We start from the raw sequence: 23,494 nt of genomic DNA, 5'->3' as shown, positions 1-23,494 counted from the left end.
CTTTTCCCCAGCTTCTGAGAAGCACCCAGGGCTTGCTCTTGTGGTGGACGGGTGAATAAATTTAGGTGGCCTGGCTAGTTCAGCTGGCTGCACATAGAATCATAGAATCACAGAATATCAGGGTTGGAAGGGACCTCAGGAGGTCATCTAGTCCAACCCCTGCTCAAAGCAGGACCAATCCCCAATCAAATCATCCCAGCCAGGGCTTTGTCAAGCCTAACCTTAAAAACCTCTAAGGAAGGAGATTCCACCACCTCCCTAGGTAACGCATTCCAGTGTTTCACCACCCTCCTAGTGAAAAAGTTTTTCCTAATATCCAACCTAAACCTCCCCCACTGCAACTTGAGACCATTACTTCTTGTTCTGTCATCAGCTACCACTGAGAACAGTCTAGATCCATCCTCTTTGGAACCCCCTTTCAGGTAGTTGAAAGCAGCTATCAAATCCCCCCTCATTCTTCTCTTCTGCAGACTAAACAATCCCAGTTCCCTCAGCCTCTCCTCAGAAGTCATGTGTTCCAGACCCCTAATCATTTTTGTTGCCCTCCGCTGGACTCCTTCCACTTTTTCCACATCCTTCTTGTAGTGTGGGGCCCAAAACTGGACACAGTACTCCAGATGACGCCTCACCAATGTCAAATAGAGGGGAATGATCACGTCCCTCGATCTGCTGGCAATGCCCCTACTTATACATCCCAAAATGCCATTGGCCTTCTTGGCAACAAGGGCACACTGTTGACTCATATCCAGCTTCTCGTCCACTGTCACCCCTAGGTCCTTTTCCGCAGAACTGCTGCCTAGCCATTCGGTCCCTAGTCTGTAGCGGTGCATGGGATTCTTCTGTCCTAAGTGCAGGACTCTGCACTTGTCCTTGTTGAACCTCATCAGATTTCTTTTGGCCCAATCCTCCAATTTGTCTAGGGCCCTCTGTATCCTACCCCTACCCTCCAGCGTATCTACCTCTCCTCCCAGTTTAGTGTCATATGCAAACTTGCTGAGGGTGCAATCCACACCATCCTCCAGATCATTTATGAAGATATTGAAAAAACTGGCCCCAGGACCGACCCTTGGGGCACTCCACTTCATACCGGCTGCCAACTAGACATGGAGCCATTGATCACTACCTGTTGAGCCCGACAATCTAGCCAACTTTCTATCCACCTTATAGTGCATTCATCCAGCGCATACTTCTTTAACTTGCTGGCAAGAATACTGTGGGAGACCGTGTCAAATGCTTTGCTAAAGTCAAGGAACAACACGTCCACTGCTTTCCCCTCATCCACAGAGCCAGTTATCTCGTCATAGAAGGCAATTAGATGAGTCAGGCATGACTTGCCCTTGGTGAATCCATGCTGACTGTTCCTAATCACTTTCCTCTCCTCTAAGTGCTTCAGAATTGATTCCTTGAGGACCTGCTCCATGATTTTTCCAGGGACTGAGGTGAGGCTGACTGGCCTGTAGTTCCCAGGATCCTCCTTCTTCCCTTTTTTAAAGATGGGCACTCCATTCACCTTTTTTTAGTTGTCTGGGACTTTCCCAGATCACCATGAGTTTTCAAAGATAATGGCCAATGACTCTGCAATCATATCCGCCAACTCCTTTAGCACTCTCGGATGCAGCACATCCGGCCCCATGGACTTGTGCTCATTTAGCTTTTCTAAATAGTCCCGAACCACTTCTTTCTTCACAGAGGGCTGGTCACCTCCTCCCCATGCTGTGCTGCCCAGAGCAGTAGTCTGGGAGCTGACCTTGTTCATGACGACAGAGGCAAAAAAAGCATTGAGTACATGAGCTTTTTCCATATCCTCTGTCACTAGGTTGCCTCCCTCATTCAGTAAGGAGCCCACACTTTCCTTGACTTTCTTCTTGTTGCTAACATACCCGAAGAAACCCTTCTTGTTACTCTTAACATCTCTTGCTAGCTGCACCTCCAGGTGTGATTTGGCCTTCCTGATTTCACTCCTGCATGCCCGAGCAATAGCTTTATACTGTTCCCCAGTCATTTGTCCAATCTTTCACTTCTTATAAGCTTCTTTTTTGAGTTTAAGATCAGCAAGGATTTCACTGTTAAGCCAAGCTGGTCACCTGCCATACTTACTATTCTTTCTGCACATCGGGATGATTTGTCCCTGTAACCTCAATAAGGATTCTTTAAAATATAGCCAACTCTCCTGGACTCCTTTCCCCCTCATGTTATTCTCCCAGGGGATCCTGCCCATCAGTTCCCTGAGGGAGTCAAAGCTTGCTTTTCTGAAGTCCAGGGTCCGTATTCTGCTTCTCTCCTTTCTTCCCTGTGTCAGGATCCTGAACTCAACCATCTCATGGTCACTGCCTCCCAGGTTCCCATCCACCTTTGCTTCCCCTACTTATTCTTCCCGGTTTGTGAGAAGCAGGTCAAGAAGAGCTCTGCCCCTAATTGGTTCCTCCAGCACTTGCACCAGGAAATTGTCCCCTACACTTTCCAAAAAATTCCTGGATTGTCTGTGCACCGCTGTATTGCTCGCCCAGCAGATATCAGGGTGATTGAAGTCTCCCATGAGAACCAGGGCCTGCGATCTAGTAACTTCCATGAGTTGCCGGAAGAAGGCCTCGTCCACCTCATCCCCCTGGTCCGGTGGTCTATAGCAGACTCCCACCGTGACATCACCCTTATTGCTCACACTTCTAAACTTAATCCAGAGACTCTCAGGTTTTTCTGCAGTTTCATACTTGAGCTCTGAGCAGTCATACTGCTCCCTTACATACAGTGCAACTCCCTCACCTTTTCTGCCCTGCCTGTCCTTCCTGAACAGTTTATATCCGTCCATGACAGTACTCCAGTCATGTGAGTTATCCCACCAAGTCTCTGTTATTCCAATCACATCCTAATTCCTTGACTATGCCAGGACTTCCAGTTCTCCCTGCTTGTTTCCCAGGCTTCTTGCGTTTGTGTATAGGCACTTGAGATAACTCGCTGATCGTCCCTCTTTCTCAGTATGAGGCAGGAGCCCTCCCCTCTCGAGCGCTCCTGCTCCTGCTTCCTCCCGGTATCCCACTTCCCACTTACCTCAGGGCTTTGGTCTCCTTCCCCTGGTGAACCTAGTTTAAAGCCCCCCTCACTAGGTTAGCCAGCCTGCTTGCGAAGATGCTCTTCCCTCATCTGGCTCTTAATCTGAAGGCTGAAGTTACAATTCCCTGTTCGGGTGCTTGGGGCTCCTCTTCAACAGTACAGCACACAATCCGCTTAAGCCCCCACCCAGTAATCTGGGGAAACTAACCAGGGCCACTGGGTGCCTCTCAGAGGCCATACTTTCCTCACTCACCAGCACTGAGTGGAGAAAAGAAACTTTAATAAAAAGGAGGAAAATCACCTTGTCTTAACTTTGGAAAACACCACAATCAGGATTCATAACACGACACTATGAGCAAAACACCCGCCCACAGTACGCTCGGCGGTGTCCTTATGCCTCGGGCTCTGAAATCCAGAGACCAAAAGCTCTTTGGAAGTGCCCCTCCCTTCACTGCACCTCACTCCCAGCTGCTGTCCTGGGTCAATGAAAACCCAGAGATCACCTCTCACCCCCTGGGGGGAAAGCCCCTTTCTCTCTCCCCTGTCTGCCCACATTGCCAGTCACTTGCCGTTCCACCCTGTCACTGCTCTGCTGGCCACCCTCTCTCCTCTGGGATGTCTTGCGGTCCCACTAAGAGCGGTGCAGGCTCCCTAAAAGTAGCGGCCACCAGAGCCCGAACGGTAGCCCCATCCCTTCCTCTTGACTCCACGTACCTGCATCACCCCTTCTCCCCGAGGCCCCACTCCTGCGCTGACTCTTCCCCCCAAGACCCCACCTCCCGATCACTGCTCTCCGCCCCCTCCCCACCCTCCCTCGCCCTTATGGTCATTACAAAGTGGTAAGGCAGAGCCCTCCCATTTCTAAAAGTCCTGGGGCGTTGTGCCCCCCTGTTCACACACCCCTGGGTCCCGGCGCTTCACACAGCTCTCACTGATCTCAGCTGTTAGCGAGGGAGCCTCACCGCTCGCACAGACTTGGCAGTTTCCTGCCTGAGAGACACTGTCCCAAAGCAGGACTAACGCTTAGACCTGGTTCTCGGGGATTTCAGATCTGTTGATCTGCAGCAAGGCTCTCCATTGAGTCTCAGTCAGCTCTGGTATCGCACAGAGAAGAACAAGAGGGTCAAATGGTGCCGGGAACCCTTCAGAAGAACCCACCCCACCAAGGACCAACACTTGTCTCCTCCCGCTCTCAGCTCCACTGAGACGTTTTGGGGGGTCACGCCTCGCCTTTCTCACCCTAGGGGCCTGGGAGAGCAGCTATAGCCAGGTGCCCCAGTGGCGCAATTGGTTAGTGCACAGTACTTATAGGGCAGTGCTGAGAGGAGCTATGCTGAGGTTGTGAGTTCAAGCCTCACCTGGAGCACTGGTTTTCATTAACCAAATGGTTTCACCCACTTGTTTGTTTGGCCCTGTGGAGGGTAGAATGCCAGCCCAGGGGACACTGAGGATGGGGGAGGACTCAAAAATGCCCCCTTCAATTATTCCCTCCTCTCCAGAGTGCAGGTCAGAATCTACAATCCTTTCTCCCCCACCAGCCGCTGTGCCAGGATCCCTCAAGCAGAGCCTCGAGTCCTGCGGATGCTTGACGCCTGGGGAGGGAGGGGGCAAGGTAGCCATTTTGTTAGAGGGCTTTCTCTTCCCCTGCCCTCTTCCCCAGTTCTTGTCACGCAAGCAGCAAGCAGCAAAAGACCAGAAGTCTGAAGTGCAGACAATGCGATGTTTCCTGGGGTTAGTTTCCAAGGAAGCATATTTTGAAGCCCTTCACACCACTGGGGCTTATCTCTATACACTGATAGACTCTGTTCCCCAGTGTTCTCTTCCCAGCTCCGACACTGCAAAGCGTTTACCCCGCGTCCCCCTTCCCGGCTCCGACGCTGCAGAGCCTTGCCTGTGTCTCTGTTCCCTGTTCCCATTCCCCCACTTCGCAAACATGATTCCAATTTCCACTTCCACTTCCTGTTTGACTCCAGATTATATGGTAATATTCTCAGCTATACCTTAACCAATCATTTTACTGAAATGTAATTAACCAATCCTAATATATTGTAACATAATTCTCTAACCAATTATATCGCACTACACTAATGAACTTACACATAGCAAAATTAATTATACAGCAGTCAGAAACTATTAGAGAACCAGACAGATTGACAACAGAAAAGTGGGGGCCATAAAGTTAAAACATATTGAAATGAGGGTTTCACAACCACAACCATTGAGAAGGGATTTCATAGAATCATAGAATCACAGAATGTCAGGGTTGGAAGGGACCTCAGGAGGTCATCTAGTCCAACCGCCTGCTCAAAGCAGGACCAATCCCCAATCAAATCATCCCAGCCAGGGCTTTGTCAAGCCTGACCTTAAAAACTTCTAAGGAAGGAGATTCCACCACCTCCCTAGGTAACGCATTCCAGTGTTTCACCACCCTCCTAGTGAAAATTTTTTTCCTAATATCCAACCTAAACCTCCCCCACTGCAACTTGAGACCATTACTCCTTGTCCTGTCCTCTTCTACCACTGAGAATAGTCTAGAAACATCCTCTCTGGAACCACCTCTCAGGTAGTTGAAAGCAGCTATCAAATCCCCCCTCATTCTTCTCTTCTGCAGACTAAACAATCCCAGTTCCCTCAGCCTCTCCTCAGAAGTCATGTGTTCCAGTCCCCTAATCATTTTTGTTGCCCTTCGCTGGACTCTCTCCAGTTTATCCACATCCTTCTTGTAGTGGGGGGCCCAAAACTGGACACAGTACTCCAGATGACGCCTCACCAATGTCGAATAGAGGGGAATGATCATGTCTCTCGATCTGCTGGCTATGCCCCTACTTATACATCCCAAAATGCCATTGGCCTTCTTGGCAACAAGGGCACACTGCTGACTCATATCCAGCTTCTCGTCCACTGTCACCCCTAGGTCCTTTTCCACAGAACTGCTGCCTAGCCATTCGGTCCCTAGTCTGTAGCGGTGCATTGGGTTCTTCCGTCCTAAGTGCAGGACCCTGCACTTATCCTTATTGAACCTCATCAGATTTCTTTTGGCCCAATCCTCCAATTTGTCTAGGTCCCTCTGTATCCTATCCCTGCCCTCCAGCGTATCTACCTCTCCTCCCAGGTTAGTATCATCCACAAATTTGCTGAGAGCGCAATCCACACCATCCTCCAGATCATTTATGAAGATATTGAACAAAACCGGCCCCAGGACCGACCCTTGGGGCACTCCACTTGACACCAGCTGCCAACTAGACATGGAGCCATTGATCTCCACCAGTTGAGCCCGACAATCTAGCCAACTTTCTACCCACCTTATAGTGCATTCATCCAGCGCATACTTCTTTAACTTGCTGACAAGAATACTGTGGGAGACCGTGTCAAAAGCTTTGCTAAAGTCAAGAAACAATACATCCACTGCTTTCCCTTCATCCACAGAACCAGTAATCTCATCAGTAGAAGGCAATTAGATTAGTCAGGCATGACCTTCCCTTTGTGAATCCATGCTGACTGTTCCTGATCACTTTCCTCTCATGTAAGTGCATTCAGGATTGATTCCTTGAGGACCTGTTCCATGATTTTTCCAGGGGACTGAGGTGAGGCTGACTGGCCTGTAGTTCCCAGGATCCTCCTTCTTCCCTTTTTTAAAGATGGGCACTACATTAGCCTTTTTCCAGTCGTCCGGGACTTCCCCCAATTCGCCACTGAGTTTTCAAAGATAATGGCCAATGGCTCTGCAAGTCACAGCCGCCAATTCCTTTAGCACTCTCGGATGCAAGGCAGTCCAGGCCCCATGGACTTGTGCTCAGTCCAGCTTTTCTAAATAGTCCCTAACCACCTTCTTTCTCCACAGAGGGCTGGCCATCTACTCCCCATGCTGTGATGCCCAGTGCAGCAGTCTGGCAGCTGACCTTGTTCAGTGAAGACAGAGGCAAAAAAAGCATTGAGTACATTAGCTTTTTCCACATCCTCTGTCACTAGGTTGCCTCCCTCATTCAGTAAGGGGCCCACACTTTCCTGGCTTTCTTCTTGTTGCCAACATACCTGAAGAAACCCTTCTTGTTACTTTTGACATCTCTTGCTAGCTGCAGCTCCAGGTGCGATTTAGCCCTCCTGATTTCATTCCTACATGCCCCAGCAATATTTTTATACTCTTCCCTGGTCGTATGTCCAACCTTCCACTTCTTGTAAGCTTCTTTTTTATGTTTAAGATCCGCTAGGATTTCACTAAGATTTCTTGCCAGACAGGAGGCTCTCTTAAGATCTGTTTCTGTATCTGATGGTGATGGGCACTATCAGGGCAGGATCGTCTTCCTAACCGACCAATACCACCGTATTTCAGTGGGACGGGTTGGGGATGTGAGGATGTGACCGTTCGCTTCCCAGTTTATGGCTGCCCCTGCAGCTTAGCCAAAGGCCTTAGCCTAAGAACCCAGCCTCAGACTCTCCTGGGGAGAGAAGGCCCACACACAGGCAGACTGTGATTTTGATTCTTTGTTTTGTACCCCGTAACTAGCTAAGTGATGAAAACACACAGTAAAAATACACTGTGATAAAAAAAAGCCTGTACTCTTAAAGTATAGGCTTTACAGGCAGGCCTGAATATCTCTATTCTAACAAGGATCGTTTGGGAAATTAGCCTTTGCTGACAAGGTTTGTCTCTGTTCCTATTTCACCTTCCGGTGTCATGCAGAGGGATCTTTGGAATATTTTTGAGAGCTTAATAACTATCTCCAAAACTTTATTTACTCAAACTTCAAAATTGGTGTCACCTGATTTTTGCATTGCCCTGTGAAAAAACAGCGGACACGTGGGGCTTTCTACAGGGCGTCATGATGCTAAAGTTGGGGAATTCAATCGCTGTACTCGTGTGTGGGGGGGGGTTGCTTCTCCACAGCTGACTCAGAGCTTCCAGCCTCTGGCTGCCCCTGACTCACTGCCAGGCACACCGGGCTGTTAGCTGCACCCACTGTCCTTGCCAGGGGTCCCTGCTGAACCCTGCGGGTGACTCTGCAGGTGGAGCAGGTGCTGTGTAGCGATGTAGAGCAGGTGCAGGAAGGAGCCGGGGTCACTATTCAAATTCTGAATTGCACAATTTTCCAAAGTTGGGAATGTCCAAAACCAATTCTAATGGGAAGGCGAATGCAGAGCAGTTACACTGGAGGGGCCCAGACCTGCAGTGGGGGCACAGTGGAAATTAATAATGGGAAGATCATTTGTTAAATTAGTCGTCACTGACAAGATTTGTCTCTGTTTCTATTTCAAGTTATGGTGTTATTCAGAGGAATCGGTACATATTTTTACTGTAGTAATTAAACCCTTAACTTTATTTAATCAAGCCAAAAACTTTGCATCACTTATTTTTTCTCTGTCCTAGCAGGAATGAATTGAATTTTGTGACATTCTGGAAAGCGCAGAGAGATTAACTGTGGGGAATTCAGTCTCTGTGTTTGTGAGCTGATGTTTTCCTCTCACAGTTCAGTGCCTGCATGGAAATCCTAAGAGGGATCTAAGGGCTGGTGTACGCTGGACACTTAACTGGCAGAGCTACGTGTCTCAGGGTGTGAAAAATCCACACCCCCAAACCAATACAGTTAAGCTGACATAAGCCCTGGTTAGATAGAGCTAAATAGAAGGAAAAATTGTTCCGTCAATGTAACTATTACAGCGATGGGAAAACCCCTCCACTCGCTGTAGCAACTGTCTACTCCAAAGCACTATCGCAGTGTCACAAGTGTAGACAACCTCAGAGTGAGACCAGATCTGGCTCCAGTTCACACGCTGTGGCACTAAGATTGCAGTAGTCATAACATTCTCGTGCTTCCATCGTTGGCAGGATTTGAACCTGCACGGGGCGACCCCAATGGAATTCAAGTCCATCGCCTTAACCACTCAGCCACAACTACGTGATGTATGGCTATTTCACTACACTATGATTCAGTTCTCACAGAATTGTCACTTCAAATTGCTCAGATCCACTTCCCCAGCAAACTCACGGCTGTGTATTAGTGTAAGTGTGTCCATGGCTGAACAGCAAGAATTCCTGCCCATTTCCCTTCCGGCTGGAGCATGATGAGAGTGTTTTTGTGTTAATGACATTGCGGTAGAACATTGTTCATTCCCCAAATTGACAATTCAGACAGTCCCTTTCCTAGTTAAATCTCCAGCACATCATTCCAATAGCAGGGGTCAGGATTTCTCTGGGGCATGGACATTTTTCAGGGGGTTGGTGCATGAACTCAGCCTTGCATTCCATCCTTGATGTTTCATGGACTAACAAGAGCAGCATAAAGAAAGAGCCGAGCCAATATCTCCCTGTCAGGGATGCAGGTGGCCACATCCCATCTGTCTGACCATTGCCATTGCAGGAGAGAAGGGTTCACTGGAGCTGAATGCCCTGGCTCAGACAAAACACATAAGGAGGTTTTGCTGTTCATGGATCTGTGCAAAGGAAATTGTGTCTCTGTGTTTTCCCCAGTGACTCCTACATCCCAGCCCCAATATCTTCTGGTTGAACGAGGATGGGTCATTCAGAAAATCATCTTGTTTGGATGTAAAGATGTGAAATGATGGGAAAATTGACCGTTCTTCCTAGTTTAAATTCTGTAACTTCTACATTGGACAATAATACTCAGCTCTTCACTGGCCATATGAGGTCTGGGGCTGGGGAAGGAATGTGTTCGGAGACATGACTCAGCATGACAGACTCAGGGTTCTGGATCCAACCCAGCCAGCAAAGCGCTGACACATGGAAAGGAGGTGTCCACAGATCACATTCGCCACCACCGCGCAATGGGAGCTGATGTTCAGTTCCACCATGTCTCCCGAAGTCCTCTCCGGAGTCACTGTCTCTGGAACATCCCATTGGGGCGGCTCACCCCTCACAGCGATATCCTGCTCCGGCTACAGATTGCATGGCAGCGCCACAGTCCAGATCCCCAGTGGGAGTTAGTGGTCTGCCGTATGAGAGACAATAACTCCACCGGAGAACCACAAATGTTCAAACTATAAAAAAGTGACCTCTGCCTTGTAGGCCACACTCACTGCTGGGGACCTACACCGGGATAAGGCTGACACTCAGAGGAGCTCTGCGCTTCTGGTCTACATGGAATTATTTGGGCATTAAATCTATCAGGATGAAGGGGTTCGAGTTACCTGTGCCCTGTTCCTTTAAGGCATTGGAGCAATGCTGGGGAGATTGAAGGGCACAGAGCTGGGGAGCAGTGTGTGCTCCAAGGAAAGTTGTTGTGCTCTGGTGACACAGAGTGGGTGTGGGGGTTTTGTAAGCCGTGGGGTTTGTATACAGATAAAGATTACTAACCCGCAGGTTCAAAGCTGTTCCTGCTCTGGGCTACACAGGGCAGTCTTTGCTGAGAGTGTAGCTCAGTAGGTGAATATTTGCCTGGAGGGCAATGGGTTCCTAGTTCAAATCCAAATGACTCCCTTTAAAAACTTTTTCAAACGAAAATCGATTTCCAGACCCATCTCCAGTGTGTTCAGGAGTCCCCTGAATGGGGATGCTTGAAATGAATGTAAACCCTCAGCAGTTCCCCTTGCGAATGTAGAAAACCCAGCAGAGCTGTCCAGCAGCTGAAATCCACTCCAGTCCTCGTGTCTCCAAGAGGGACACTCTGTATTTGGGGCATGTGCGACACCTCTGGGACGATAACAGGTGAAAAAATGCTGGATTCAATGACAGCTGAGACCACAGGAGGGGAAGGTGAATGGCAGCACCGCACAGGGTCATAACACTCAGATCCGGGGCTTCACTGTCACTACCCCTGTGTTTGCCCTCATTTATATCCTAAGAAACACACCCTTCCCCCTCCCCCACACACTGTCACACCCAACCTTTTCCCCTGGAGCCCACCCCAACCCTGCCCTACCCCTCTCCCACACACACGGCATGGGACACAGCCTCTCCGTGACTCACCCAGGTCGGGACTTGCCTCTGCATCGCCCCAACAGGGGAGCAGAGAGCCTGAAGGGCCACAGGAGACAGATGAAGATTGGCCGGAATAGAAAAGTCTTCCCTTCGCTTCTTCAGAGTCTCGTTAACCTCACCCAGGAGAAGTTCCAGCACCGGGTGGGCTCAAAGCACCAACCTTCCCCTCAGCAGCGGAAGGTGGGAACCAGCTCGATCACAAGGAAGGAGGCTCCCCACCTCTGCTCCTGCTGTCCTGCAGCCTTTCCTATGGATTTGTTTTAGGTAATGCAACCCCCTCGCCCCCAATCCATCCATGGAATAATGAGAGTGGGCACTAACTGTGGGCTCCAGTGGTGCAGTGGGTTAGCCCACATTACCTAGAGAGCAGTGCTGTGTAGAGTGATGTTTAGGTTATGAGTTCAAACCTCAACCGGAGCACCCACTTTCTTTAAGCGAGTAGCTTCTGCCAATCATTTTGCCCTGCGGAAAATACAATTCCAACCCAGCAGACACCGAGGTCCCTTCCTTTACCGAGTTCAGGGCAGATTCCACACACCTGCAAGGCTCCGCTCTCCACCCGCCACCTGTGTCAGGAGGGGTAAAGCCGAGTCCAGAGCTCTGCCCATCCTGTGATTCTTCACCCCATGACTCCTCCTCAATCTTTGCTCCCCAAACCACCTCTGTGCACACTTTTGTTTTGTGCTCTTTGTTTACGAGTTGTTCTCTCTTGGGACTGACAGAGGCCAGACAGAAATCCACCTTCTCCAACCCATCCTCATCCAAGTCTCCGATATTGCAGCCAGTATAGGTAAGCCAGGCAAGGCGGATTGCTTTATCTTTTGTTTTATGTGAATTTTCCCTGTGTTAAGAGGGAGGTTTATTCCTGTTTTCTGTAACTTTAAGGTTTTGCCCAGAGGGGGATCCTCTGTGTTTTGAATCTGAATACCCTGTAAAGTATTTTCCATCCTGATTTTACAGAGATGATTTTTATCTTCCTTTTTTTTTAAATAAAATCCTTCTTTTAAGAACCTGAGTGATTTTTCCATTGTTCCAAGATCCAGGGGTTTGGGTCTTTGATGATTTTGTAACCAGTTGGTGAGGATATTATTCTCAAGCCTACCCAGGAAAGGGGGTATGTAGGGCTTGGGGGGATATTTTGGGGGAAGACGTCTCCAAGTGGGCTCTTTCCCTGGTCTTTGTTTAAAACGCTTGGTGGTGGCAGCATACCGTTCAAGGACAACGCAAAGTTTGTACCTTGGAGAAGTTTTTAACCTAAGCTGGTAAGAATAAGCTTAGGGGGTCTTTCATGCAGGTCTCCAAGTCTGTACCCTAGAGTTCAGAGTGGGAAAGGAACCCTGACAGCTAGACTGGACGCACCTGGAGCTCAGGCCCTAGCCTTTGTGATGCCCAACCCCCAACTCCTTCCCAGGGCTCAAGCTGAAGCCAGAGCATTGGCCTGAGCGGCCGAGAAGAGGTTTCAGTCCTGAAGAAAGCAGGACTTTCAGTACAAAGGGAAAATGGCACAAGCCCATCTGCGAAGGGACTTGCACCCTCAATTGCCTGATCGAAAGTCAGATGCCTTATCCATTAGACCACAAGAGAAAAGCCTTTCCAAGCACTTCCTTCGAAAAGGTGGACACTGTGTTTCTCGGGTCAGCTACTGAGGGGGGCAGAGATTCTCTGGGCACAAGAAGTCGAGTTCCCAGCGAGACGTGAGACTTAATTCTATGGAGCCAGGTGCAGGACTTTGGCAGGGAGGCTTAGGCATGGGGGGATTGGGGTGCAGCGCGTGGGCCGGCTGTCTAGGTGCAGAGATTTATTGACCCTGAGGTGCAGGAGGGAGGAAGAGGAGGAGGAATCGGCAGTGGGCGTGGAGAAAAAGAGGACGGGGAGAGGCTCTCAGCAAGCCTGGCCAACTCAGTCCATAGAGCATCAGGCTCTTAATGGGAGGGGCCAGGGTTCAAGCCCCTGTCCAGGCACTCAGCTCTTGAGTGCCAGGAGCCAAATCATTCCTGGTGGTGTCCAGAGCCATGTGTGGGAAAGGGAGGCTGAGACTTGTGCACCCAGCTCTGTGGCAGGGATCCTGGTAGCTCAGACTCAGGGAAGGCTTCTGTACTCAGAGGTGCTGACTTGGAGACTTCCTGGGGGTTGCTTGACCCCTGCCCCCACCCCTGTCCAGTCTCTTGCCATGCCACCCTATTTCTTCCTCTCCCCAGTCCTCCCGCATGCCTGGTCACTGGCAGAGGGGAGAAGCTGAAGGAGAAGAGGAGGAGCTTGTGGGCCAGGCCTGCTAGCAGGTGGGAGGAGCTGGTGGGGAGCTGGCTGCCAGTGGGCCCTGAGCACCTGTTTTTTTGCTTCTGTTCATGCTGCAGCCCCATAGCACCCAGGGAGTCGGCTCCTCTTTATGCACTGACGGCTCCTTTCACACTCTAGAGGGAGGAACAGAACCAGGGTTATGGCTGATCTATGGGGCCGGGGGCGTTAGGTGAGTGGCAGAGGCTTCAGGTGCTGAGAGTTTGCCTGACACCTCAGGGGCACAGTGTGAGATGGTGTCCCAGGGATCTCTATGAAAGGAGCAGAACAAGATTTACTTGGGGAGGGGAGAGAATTGAGAGCATCTCAGGGGTTGTAGAGAGTATTACCCGGGTTAGAGACTGGCTGTCATAAATATAAAGGGAAGGGTAAACACCTTTAAAATCCCTCCTGAACAGAGGAAAAATCCTTTCACCTGTAAAGGGTGAAGAAGCTAGGATAACCTCGCTGGCACCTGACCAAAATGACCAATGAGGAGACAAGAGACTTTCAAAAGCTGGGAGGAGGGAGAAAAACAAAGGGTCTGTGTCTGTCTGGGTGATGCTTTTGCCGGGGACAGACCAGGAATGGAGTCTTAGAACTTAGTAGGTAATTGAGCTAGATATGCGTTAGATTATGATTTCTTTAAATGGTTGAGAAAATAAGCTGTGCTGAATAGAATGGATATTCCTGTCTGTGTGTCTTTTTGTAACTTAAGGTTTTGCCTAGAGGGATTCTCTATGTTTTGAATCTAATTACCCTGTAAGGTATTTACCAGCCTGATTTTACAGAGGTGATACTTTTTTTACTGTTTCTTCTATTAAAATTCTTCTTTTCAAGAACTGAATGTTTTTTTCAGGGTTCTTAAGATCCAAGGGTTTGGGTCTGTGGTCACCTATGCAAATTGGTGAGGATTTTTACCAAACCTTCCCCAGGAAGTGGGGTGCAAGGGTTGGGAGGATTTTGGGGGAAAGACGTTTCCATACAATACTTTCCTAATAAAATAAACCCGGATAAACGTTTGGTGGTGGCAGTGGAAGTCCAAGGGCAAAGGGTAAAATAGTTTATACCTTGGGGAAGTTTTAACCTAAGCTGGTAAAAGTAAGCTTAGGAGGTTTTCATGCAGGTCCCCACATCTGTACCCTAGAGTTCAGAGTGGGGAAGGAACCTTGACACTGGCTAAAACACAGGCCTCGCTGTCAGCAAGATTCGAACCTGCGCAGGGGAACCCTATTGGATTTCGACTCCAACGCCTTAAGCGCTCAGCCATCACAGCTGCAAGCACACTAGTGCTTCAATGCCACAGAAACTGGTAAATAATCACAATGCCCAGGCTTGACGTCATCTGAAATACAGAATTCCAACAGCAAACCTGGCTCTGAAAGCAAAGGAGGGATTTGGGGTTTGTTCTCTTTGCTTTGCCATGTGCAGTCGCACAGAGAGGGCTTTCAAAAGTCTCCCCTCCCACAAAGCGGGAATGGGAAATGATTCTCAACTTGCAGCTTGATGTGAATGAGGATGTCTGGAGCACAGGGCCAGGGACTGACCTGTGCTAGAGAAACGAGTGACACATGGAACCATGGAATAGCAGCAGTACTGTGCAGGAAAATGTCTCACAAGAGGTGTTAGCGCATTCGTGGTTTGGTAGCAGAAGTCACAGAGATCGGGGGGGAGTCTAGCTTTGGGTTCTGGCCATCAGAGGGATGAGTTTTATTGTCTCCAAATTTCAGTAGAAAAATTCAGACCCAAACTGTGTGTGGGGGGGTTTCTGGGGTTTGCATTTGGTTTGGTTTGTTTTTCTCATTTGAAATGTCCTTGATAATTTGTCTGGGAAAACCGTTTGGACAAGGCCAAGGACAAGTTAGAACAATTAAAAATCTCCACGGGAGCGAGGGGGTCCCTCAGCGCCGGGGGAGGGGTGGAGATTTTCATGAGGGGAGTTGAGGCGATAAATGAGAGGCTTTTGCTCCAGCAGCAGGAGAGGCTTGGCAGGTCCATTTTTACCAAGTGAATCCCCCGCCCAAACACACACACACACACACACACACACACACACACACACACACACACACACACACACACATCGCTCCCCTGCTGCTGCTGCCCCAGCTCAAACCCCACTGTCACCCCCAGCATGTGACCTACAGCTTCCTGCTGACAAAGCCCTTATAGATCAGAGACAAACTCCCCTAGTCTGCCCCTTCTCCCAGCTGAGCCCTCCCCCCACGGAGCCCAGGACAGCCCCGACCTAGCTGGATCTCGCGGCAGTTGACCGAGGATGCGCGTTGCTGACACAAGGAGCCGAGTGGGCGCACACCCAAGCAATGTAATAACTGTGTCAGTTCCAGTGACATAATTGTGCAGTACAGACATTGCCTGAGTATTTCACTCCGTGCACTGAGATGGGAGCGTAAAACACCCACCCACCATTGAAATCCCCCAATTTACTGTCTCTGCCCTTCCCAGAAAGTCATAAACGTCAGTTCATTCTTGCTAGCAGAGGGGAAATTCAGGTGACACTTATGTTTACGATTGATTAAATAATGTTTAGAGTTTTATTAATATAATAGAAAAATTAACAGTAATTTCTCGACAAAACACCACAAGGTGAAACAGGAACAGAGACAAACCTTGTCAGTAAAGTCTCTTTTCCCCAAAGATCCTCAAAATATTCTTAATTCCAACCCCACCGCCACAGGACTTCTGTACAGGTTAAGTGCCCTGCATCCATCTTCCCATTAGAATTGCCCTTGTTGGACATTCCCAGACCTGGACATTGGTGAAATACAGAATTTGAGCAGCAAACCCGGCTCCCTGCACCAAGGGCGGGGGAGGGGGGGTATTCTTCCTGTCACTTACTCCTTTATAATACCACAGAGAAAGATTTTTCGAAAGCCAAACCATCCCTGCACCATCCTCAGTCAGCCAATGAACAGGCAGCACAGACCTTAGAAACAGTTAAGTCACAACAAGCCCACCTCACAAAGTGGTCGAGTAGTTAAAACAATAGCCTGCTAATCTTTTGTCATCCTTGTGGGCAGGAGCTGCGGAAGCCCTCTAAAAGTCTGGGGGCCACAGGCACAAAAACTGTGGCCCACCCCTTCCCCCTGAGCTCCCACTCTTCCCCCAAGATCCCAACCCCACATCGCGCCATCTCCCCAAGACCCTGCCCTCCGCTTGCTCCTCTCTACCCTCTCCTGCAGTCCCTTTTCCTTAGGGCTGGTAAAGAGTTGGAGGGCATAGTCCTCCCACCTTTAAAAGTTGGGTGTCAGGCCCCACTCCCTCCCCTACCCATTCCAGCACCTCTGCTTCTGGGACTATTTTATTCTCTCCCATCTCTCTCAACCAACCATTTCCGTCCTTCAGCTCAGTGACAGTCCCACACTCTTTGCTTCCTACACACAAAGATTCACACACAGACCTTGCAAGGAAAACCTCCCCAAGGAGTCAGAAGCACCTGAAGTGCTGGAAAATCAAGGAGAACTGACAGTGGGACCCAGAGAGGTTCCCCAGCAGATGAAGGGGATCCCCTGCTGCCCAGGATCACCAATTGTAGGGAAGAACCAATTGGGTTTGCTTTTGGGAAGCTGCCAGGAATCAGATCTAAAATCATTATTCAGTCTGAGATACGGTTACAGCATCCACAACCCCAGTGTCACAACTCTTGAATTCAGTTGATCCTTATATTTTACCAGCCACAGAACTAAAGGGATTTGAAATAAACCCCTGTTCAGAGTCAATGAGGAGTGAGGGATCTTGGGGCTTTTCATTTCTTAGCCTCTGGCACCATCACGTGGCCATTTCAGTTTACTCTTATAACAGTGGTCACCACCCGTCGATTGCGATCGCCTGGTCGATCCCGATCTCTGGGCCGCTAAAAGTCCAGAAGCACAGCGGGGCTCAGAGGCTGCCTGCCTGCCCTGACCCCGGGCCCCTCCCAGACCCGGCTGGCTGCTGGCACATCTCTGCGGCCCGTGGGGAAAGGGGAGGGTGATGCAGCTCCACACGCTGCCCCCACCCCCAGAACTGTCCCTGCAGCTCCCATTGGCTTGGAACTGGCCAATGGGAGCTGTAGGGGCAGTGGTGCTGGTGCGGGCAGCACATGGAGACCTGCTGCCCCCCTCCCTCCCAGGGGCCGCACGCACAGACATGCCAGCAGCCAGCTGCTGACTGGGAGCCACCTGTGGTAAGCGGCTCCCAGCAGGAGCCTGCACCCCAACCCCCAGCCCGGCGCTCCCTCCAGACCCTGCACCCCAACACTCTGCCCCAGCCCAGAACCCCTCCTGCACCCAAATTCCCCCCCCGAGCCTACACCCCACAGCCCCTCCTACACCCCAATGTTGCCGGGACCCAGTGCGAGAGGTGAGCAACAGCAGGGGTTCGTTGCCCAGTGTGCGTCACCCAATAATCACAACGGGGTGGAGAAGCAGAAAAGTTTATTTGAAGCTTCAAAGAAGGTCCAGGGAGAATATAATCTCAAATCCTGCACACAGAGCAGGAAGATACACAGGCTTTTATACATCCTTTCTTCAGCATATTTATCCAATAGCAATCTGCCCTAAGTATCCATATAGCCAGCCAATCCAGTTACCAGCTAGTTCCCTTGTTCTCTGAACCATCTGTTAAACCATACATAAAGCTGCTTTATTCAGCATTGTTCTTCCATATCTGCCCTGTTTGGCCTTGTTTAGTTTCAGGCAGTCTGACTCTGCAACATATTGTTGCAGATCCTCAGCATAACTGCTGCGAGTGCCTCCAGGCGGGGGGCCAAGGACACTTGGGCCTAGTGTGAGGGGGCTTCATCGACACTCGTGGTCTTTCATCCCTCGAGTTACCTAGTGGCCATGCCCAGTGTCCCCAACACCAACACTCTGCCCCAGCCCGGAGCCCCCTCCTTCACCGAGCTCCCTCCCAGAGCCTGCAGCCCTCACTCCGCCTCCGACACTCTGCCCTGACACGTGCAGGCTGCTAGGCAGCAGCTTTGGTAACAGCACATCATTCTCTAGGTGTCTCTGTGGTGCAAGGGGTCAGCACGTTCGGCTGTTAATCAAAAGGATGGTGGGTCGAGCCCACCCCGGGAGGACGATAAGCCTGGGCTACTTCCTTGCGCCTCAAGACCTGCTGGAAGCCTCAAAGGCCCTTTTTTGCCACCTCAAAACCATCCCTCTTGGCCTCAGTGGTTTCAGCTGGTGGCCCTCAGAGTGCTCTGGATGTGACCTAGAATCCCATCTCCCAGCAGCCATGCCAGGGGCTCAGGCTTAATCCTCAAGGCCAAGTGCAAAACCTTCAGATGGGAACATTTCACTCCCTTCCCACCCAAGCAGCAAGGCAGAAACGGACGAGACGCGCCAGCTCGAAGTCGCCTCCCTCCCACTTCCCTGTTGGCTGAGCAAAGCTCTTGGCCTGCCTCATGGCCTCGTCAGGGAAGCGCTGGCCATGCTGCCCGAGCCTGAGTCCCGGCCGCAGCCTGGCCTGCCCCGGCTGACGGACGTGCAGAGCCCCGCGAGTCAATGGCAGGGCGAGTCTGGAAGCCTCGGCTCTTTCCCTAGACAGCCACAAAGAGCTGCCCAGAGCTGCCCAGCATCCCGAGATCCTCCCTGCCGCCTGCCGGTGTGGGTGGGAGAAGGGGACGAGGAAGCATGGCTGTCGCAGGCCGGGACAGTAGACCTCACCACATGCAGGCCTCTTGCCTTCAGCCCAGACAGCCAGAGGTGCCAGGGAGCTCCCTGGCAGGCCCCCGCCTCAGCCACCTCTGGCCTCATGGCCTAGGCTCTTGGCGCTCTGCTGGTCGCTGCCTCGCGTGAAGACCCAGAGCAAAAAGAAACAAGTGCATCCCTAGCAGAGGATGGTTTCGATCCACCTGACCTCTGGGTTATGGGCCCAGCATGCTGCCGCTGTGCCACTCTGCTGGGTCTTCACCCACAGCCCCAGCATCTGGATTTAGGGGCAGATTAACCTTTTGTGGGCCCTGGTGCCAAACATATTTGTGGGCCCCTATGTCGTCATTGTTGGCTCCGAGCATGGGCCTGGTGTGGCAGGGCCATTGGTGCCCTAATGTACCCGGTACTGAATCTCAGAGACATTTTTCATTTTGATCACACACCTCTACATGACTATCTGCATTGCCATACACAGCTCCCTCAGCCCCCAGTTCTTCTCATTGAGCTCTACCATGTGGGTTTACCAGTGTCCACAGTGAGCAGAACTTTCAGAGTAGATCAGGGAAGCTCCCCACAGATTGTATCTCCTTCCTCATTCAGACCTTCTAATAGCCATGTCTCCAGTGCCACCCCATGTCACCAGTAGCTGTGTGTGGTCCCACTCTCAGCTCAAAGATCCAAAGCCAGCAGATACCTGGTCAGTTCTGACAAATCCCCTCCCCAGCAGCCCATCCCTGCCATTGGAGCAAGCCCCTTGCAAACACCATTTCCCCAAAGTGAGGACTTAGCCCTTGGGAATCTGAAGACTTTCTCCCTCTGCTCCCACCTACAGGCTAGTCTACTGCCTGGTCCCCACCACCTCTGCCCATGCTTGTTTCCTTTCTACTTTGGACATGCTCCCCAACCAGCTGGGACTATTCTCCCACTGCAAGCCTGACCCGCTTCCTCTTTCCCTGCTCCCCTTGACATTCCTTTCCTATGGGTGACCTCTGTTCCTTGAGGCTTAATTCAAGTTTCTTTATCCGCTCCTAGCTTATGGCCCCCAATAGTCACAGAGCCACCGTGCAGCTTCTCTGACTATAGCCATTGTGCCAATTGTCCAGAGGCCAGCCTTAGATAGCCGCAGCTACTAGTCAAGGGAGGGGTGGCAATTCCAAGGCTGAAGCATGCTTGAACCTAGCAATCGGCAGCACTAGGGCCTCTAAATCCTCAGCACTGGCCCTAGGCAGCTGCAGACTCTGCAGTTAAGGGCTTCCCTCCTCTAGGCCATGGCTTTAAGTAGCTGAGATGCCCATCACCTGCAGCAGAGGCCACCAATTCCCACGCACCCCTCAGCTGGCATGTAGTCATGCAGAAAGTGCAGCCTGGATGATTTAGGAGGCTGGGGTACCAGGAAGTTCCCATCCCTGATCAGCAGCTCTGCAACAAGCTCACATGGCCCCCCTCCGCTGTGGGACCAGGATCACTTCTGCAGCACTGCGAGAGGGGAGGAAGCGAGTGTTATGGGCCCGTCTGAGCTTGGGCCTGGCACAATGGAGCCATTGGTGCCACAGTGAATCCGGTCCTGTCCGGACTAGCGCCTTGCAAGCTCTAGCGTGGGCAGGAGATCTGCAGGCTGCACAGCCTGGGTGACAGCAGACAGGTCTCTAGGTGTCTCTGTGGCGCAAGGGGTCAGCGCGTTCGGCTGTTAACCGAGAGGATGGTGGTTCGAGCCCACCCAGGGACGCTGGTAACCTCGTGCTGTTTCCTTGCTCCTCAAGATGTGCTGGGAGCCTCAAAGGCCCCTTTTTGCCACCTCAAAGCCATCCCTCTTGGCCTCAGGGGGTTCAGCTGGTGGCCCGAAGAGTGTGCTGGGTGCGAATCAGAAACCCATCTCCCTGCAGCCAGGCCGGGCACTCAGGCTTAATCCTCAAGGTCGAGGGCTAAACCTTCAGCCAGAATGTTTGGTCCCTTCCTGCCTCCACCAAGCAGCAAGGGGAGAAACGGGACGAGACGCGCCAGCTCGAAGACGCCTCCCTCCCACTTCCCTGTTGGCTGCGCAAAGCTCTTGGCGTGTCTCATGCCTCGTCAGGGAAGCGCGGCCATGCTGAGTCCCAGGCCGCAGCCTGGCCCGCCCTGGCTGATGGAGTCGCAGAGCCCCGCGAGTCAACGGCAGGTCGAGTCAGGGCCGCATAACCCTGCCCTTTCCGTGCTCCGGGGCTGGGGAGGCTGGGGCCGCACAGCCCACTCTGGGGCTGGGGGGAAGCCTCGGGGCACAAGCCTCTGGCGGGAGCTGGCTGCTGCAGTGGAACCCAGGGCGTTTCTAGAAGAACTTTTGGTGCTGACCTGGGGAAAACGCCTTTAATAACAGCCAGCTCACGTTTAAACTGACTTTTTTAAAACCATTTTTATCACACTAACTTACCCTTGAATCCTAGTGTCACCCCCCATAAAATGACTTCAGCCTTGTATTTTACCCAGGGTAAAACTAAACATCCCTTCAAATACAATGGAGTGGAGATCAATCCCTTTTCAGAGTTAAGGCACATGAAAGAACCATGTTACGTTTCATCCCTTACGTCCTGGTCCCATCGCCTTTCCCTCCTCTCCGTTATAACTTGTGGTATTTTGCACAGAAACTTTATTTCCTCAGAGAGACCTGGGAACAAGGCCTGCTTGCTACACGGTACCAGATAAACACCTGTAATAGGAGACAGCCATCCCTGTCAGCAAATCATCTCCCACCTTCAGAGATGCAGGTGGGGGGAAAGCAGCAGACTCTCCCTGCAGCGCCCAGCTGTTGCTCCTGGAAGCACTGCCTTGGTGTTTGCTGGTGCCACCAGCAGGGGATCGGCATCATGTACCTCCCAGCCCCTTGGGGCTCCAGGCAGCACATCTGCAGGCATGTGGGGCTGGGGGTGTTCTTGATGGGGTAGGAAACTTCAACTCTGCAGGCAGCTGGTGAGTTCCCAACTCACCTACCAGGGGGCTGAGAGGCTCTGGGGGAAGACTTTGGGCTCCAGCTTGCCAGGGCTCCAGGAGCGGGCTTGGGGTTTCAGGGCCCCTCCCTCCCTCGTGTCAGCCCCACGGCTATGGGCTTTAGCCTACCCACCTCCAGCCGTCCCCAGCTCCAGCCACAGGGCTTCAGCAGAGGGTTCTGGGCTTCAATCCAGGCTTCAATCCAGGAAGTTTTTGGAAAATGTAGGGGACAATTTCCAGGTGCAAGTGCTGGAGGAGCCAACTGAGGGAAAGCTTTTCTTGACCTGCTGCTCACAAAACGGGAAGAATTAGTAGGGGAAGCAAAAGTGGATGGGAATCTGGGAGGCAGTGACCATGAGTTGGTCGAGTTCAGGATCCTGACCCAGGGAAGAAAGATAAGCAGCAGAATACATGGACCCTGGACTTCAGGAAAGCAGGCTTCGACTCCCTGAGGGAACTGATGGGTAGGATCCCCTGGGGGAATAACATGAGGGGGAAAGGAGTCCAGGAGAGCTTTCTGTATTTCAAAGAATCCCTATTGAGGATAGAGGGACAAACCATTGCGATGTGTTGAAAGAATAGTAAATATGGCAGGCGACCAGCTTGGCTTGACAGTGAAACCCTTGCGGATCTTAAACATAAAAAAGAAGCTTACAAGAAGTGGAAGATTGGACAAATGACCAGGGAAGAGTATAAAAATGTTGCTCGGGCATGTAGGAATGAAATCAGGAGGGCCAAATCGCACCTGGAGCTGCAGCTAGCAAGAGATGTTAAGAGTAACAAGAAAGGTTTCTTCAGATATGTTGGCAACAAGAAGAAAGCCAAGGAAAGTGTGGGCCCCTTACTGAATGAGGGAGGCAACCTAGTGACAGAGGATGTGGAAAAAGCTAATGTACTCAATGCTTTTTTTGCCTCTGTCTTCACGAACAAGGTCAGCTGCCAGACTGCTGCGCTGGGCAGCACAGCATGGGGAGTAGGTGGCCAGCCCTCTGTGGAGAAAGAAGTGGTTTAGGGACTATTTAGAAAAGGTGGACATGAACACAAGTCCATGGGGCTGGATGCGCTGCATCCGAGAGTGCTAAAGGAGTTGGCGGCTGTGATTGCAGAGCCATTGGCCATTATCTTTGAAAACTCATGGCGATTGGGGGAAGTCCCGGATGACTGGAAAAAGGCTAATATAGTGCCAATCTTTAAAAAAGGGAAGAAGGAGGATCCTGGGAACTACAGGCCAGTCAGCCTCACCTCAGTCCCAAGAAAAATCATGGAGCAGGTCCTCAAGGAATCAATCCTGAAGCACTTACACAAGAGGAAAGTGATCAGGAACAGTCAGCATGGATTCACCAAGGGAAGGTCATGCCTGACTAATCTAATCGCCTTCTAAGATGAGATTACTGGTTCTGTGGATGAAGGGAAAGCAGTGGATGTATTGTTTCTTGACTTTAGCAAAGCTTTTGACACGGTCTCCCACAGTATTCTTGTCAGCAAGTTAAAGAAGTATGGGCTGGATGAATGCACTATAAGATGGGTAGAAAGTTGGCTAGATTGTCGGGCTCAACGGGTAGTGATCAATGGCTCCATGTCTAGTTGGCAGCCGGTGTCAAGTGGAGTGCCCCAGGGGTCG

General features: G+C 51.1%; 4 non-coding genes across 4 annotated transcripts; 2 read left to right on the top strand and 2 right to left on the bottom strand.

Moving 5' to 3' along the window:
• Window positions 1-4,320: 4,320 nt before the first annotated feature.
• Window positions 4,321-4,414, top strand: TRNAI-UAU. The gene is made up of 2 exons: window positions 4,321-4,358; window positions 4,379-4,414. It is a non-coding gene; the product is annotated as a tRNA-Ile (tRNA).
• Window positions 4,415-8,860: 4,446 nt separating this feature from the next.
• On the bottom strand, window positions 8,861-8,942 carry TRNAS-UGA. The gene has a single exon. It is a non-coding gene; the product is annotated as a tRNA-Ser (tRNA).
• A 5,507-nt stretch (window positions 8,943-14,449) lies between these two features.
• TRNAS-CGA lies at window positions 14,450-14,531 on the bottom strand. Its single transcript has one exon. It is a non-coding gene; the product is annotated as a tRNA-Ser (tRNA).
• Window positions 14,532-20,567: 6,036 nt separating this feature from the next.
• On the top strand, window positions 20,568-20,641 carry TRNAN-GUU. The gene has a single exon. It is a non-coding gene; the product is annotated as a tRNA-Asn (tRNA).
• The last annotated feature ends 2,853 nt before the right edge of the window (window positions 20,642-23,494 follow it).

This window comes from Chelonia mydas, chromosome 12, assembly GCF_015237465.2.
Source record: "Chelonia mydas isolate rCheMyd1 chromosome 12, rCheMyd1.pri.v2, whole genome shotgun sequence".
Taxonomy (NCBI): Eukaryota; Metazoa; Chordata; order Testudines; family Cheloniidae; genus Chelonia; species Chelonia mydas.
The sequence above is the reverse complement of the archived record's forward strand: the minus strand, read 5'-3'. Positions and strand labels throughout refer to the sequence as shown.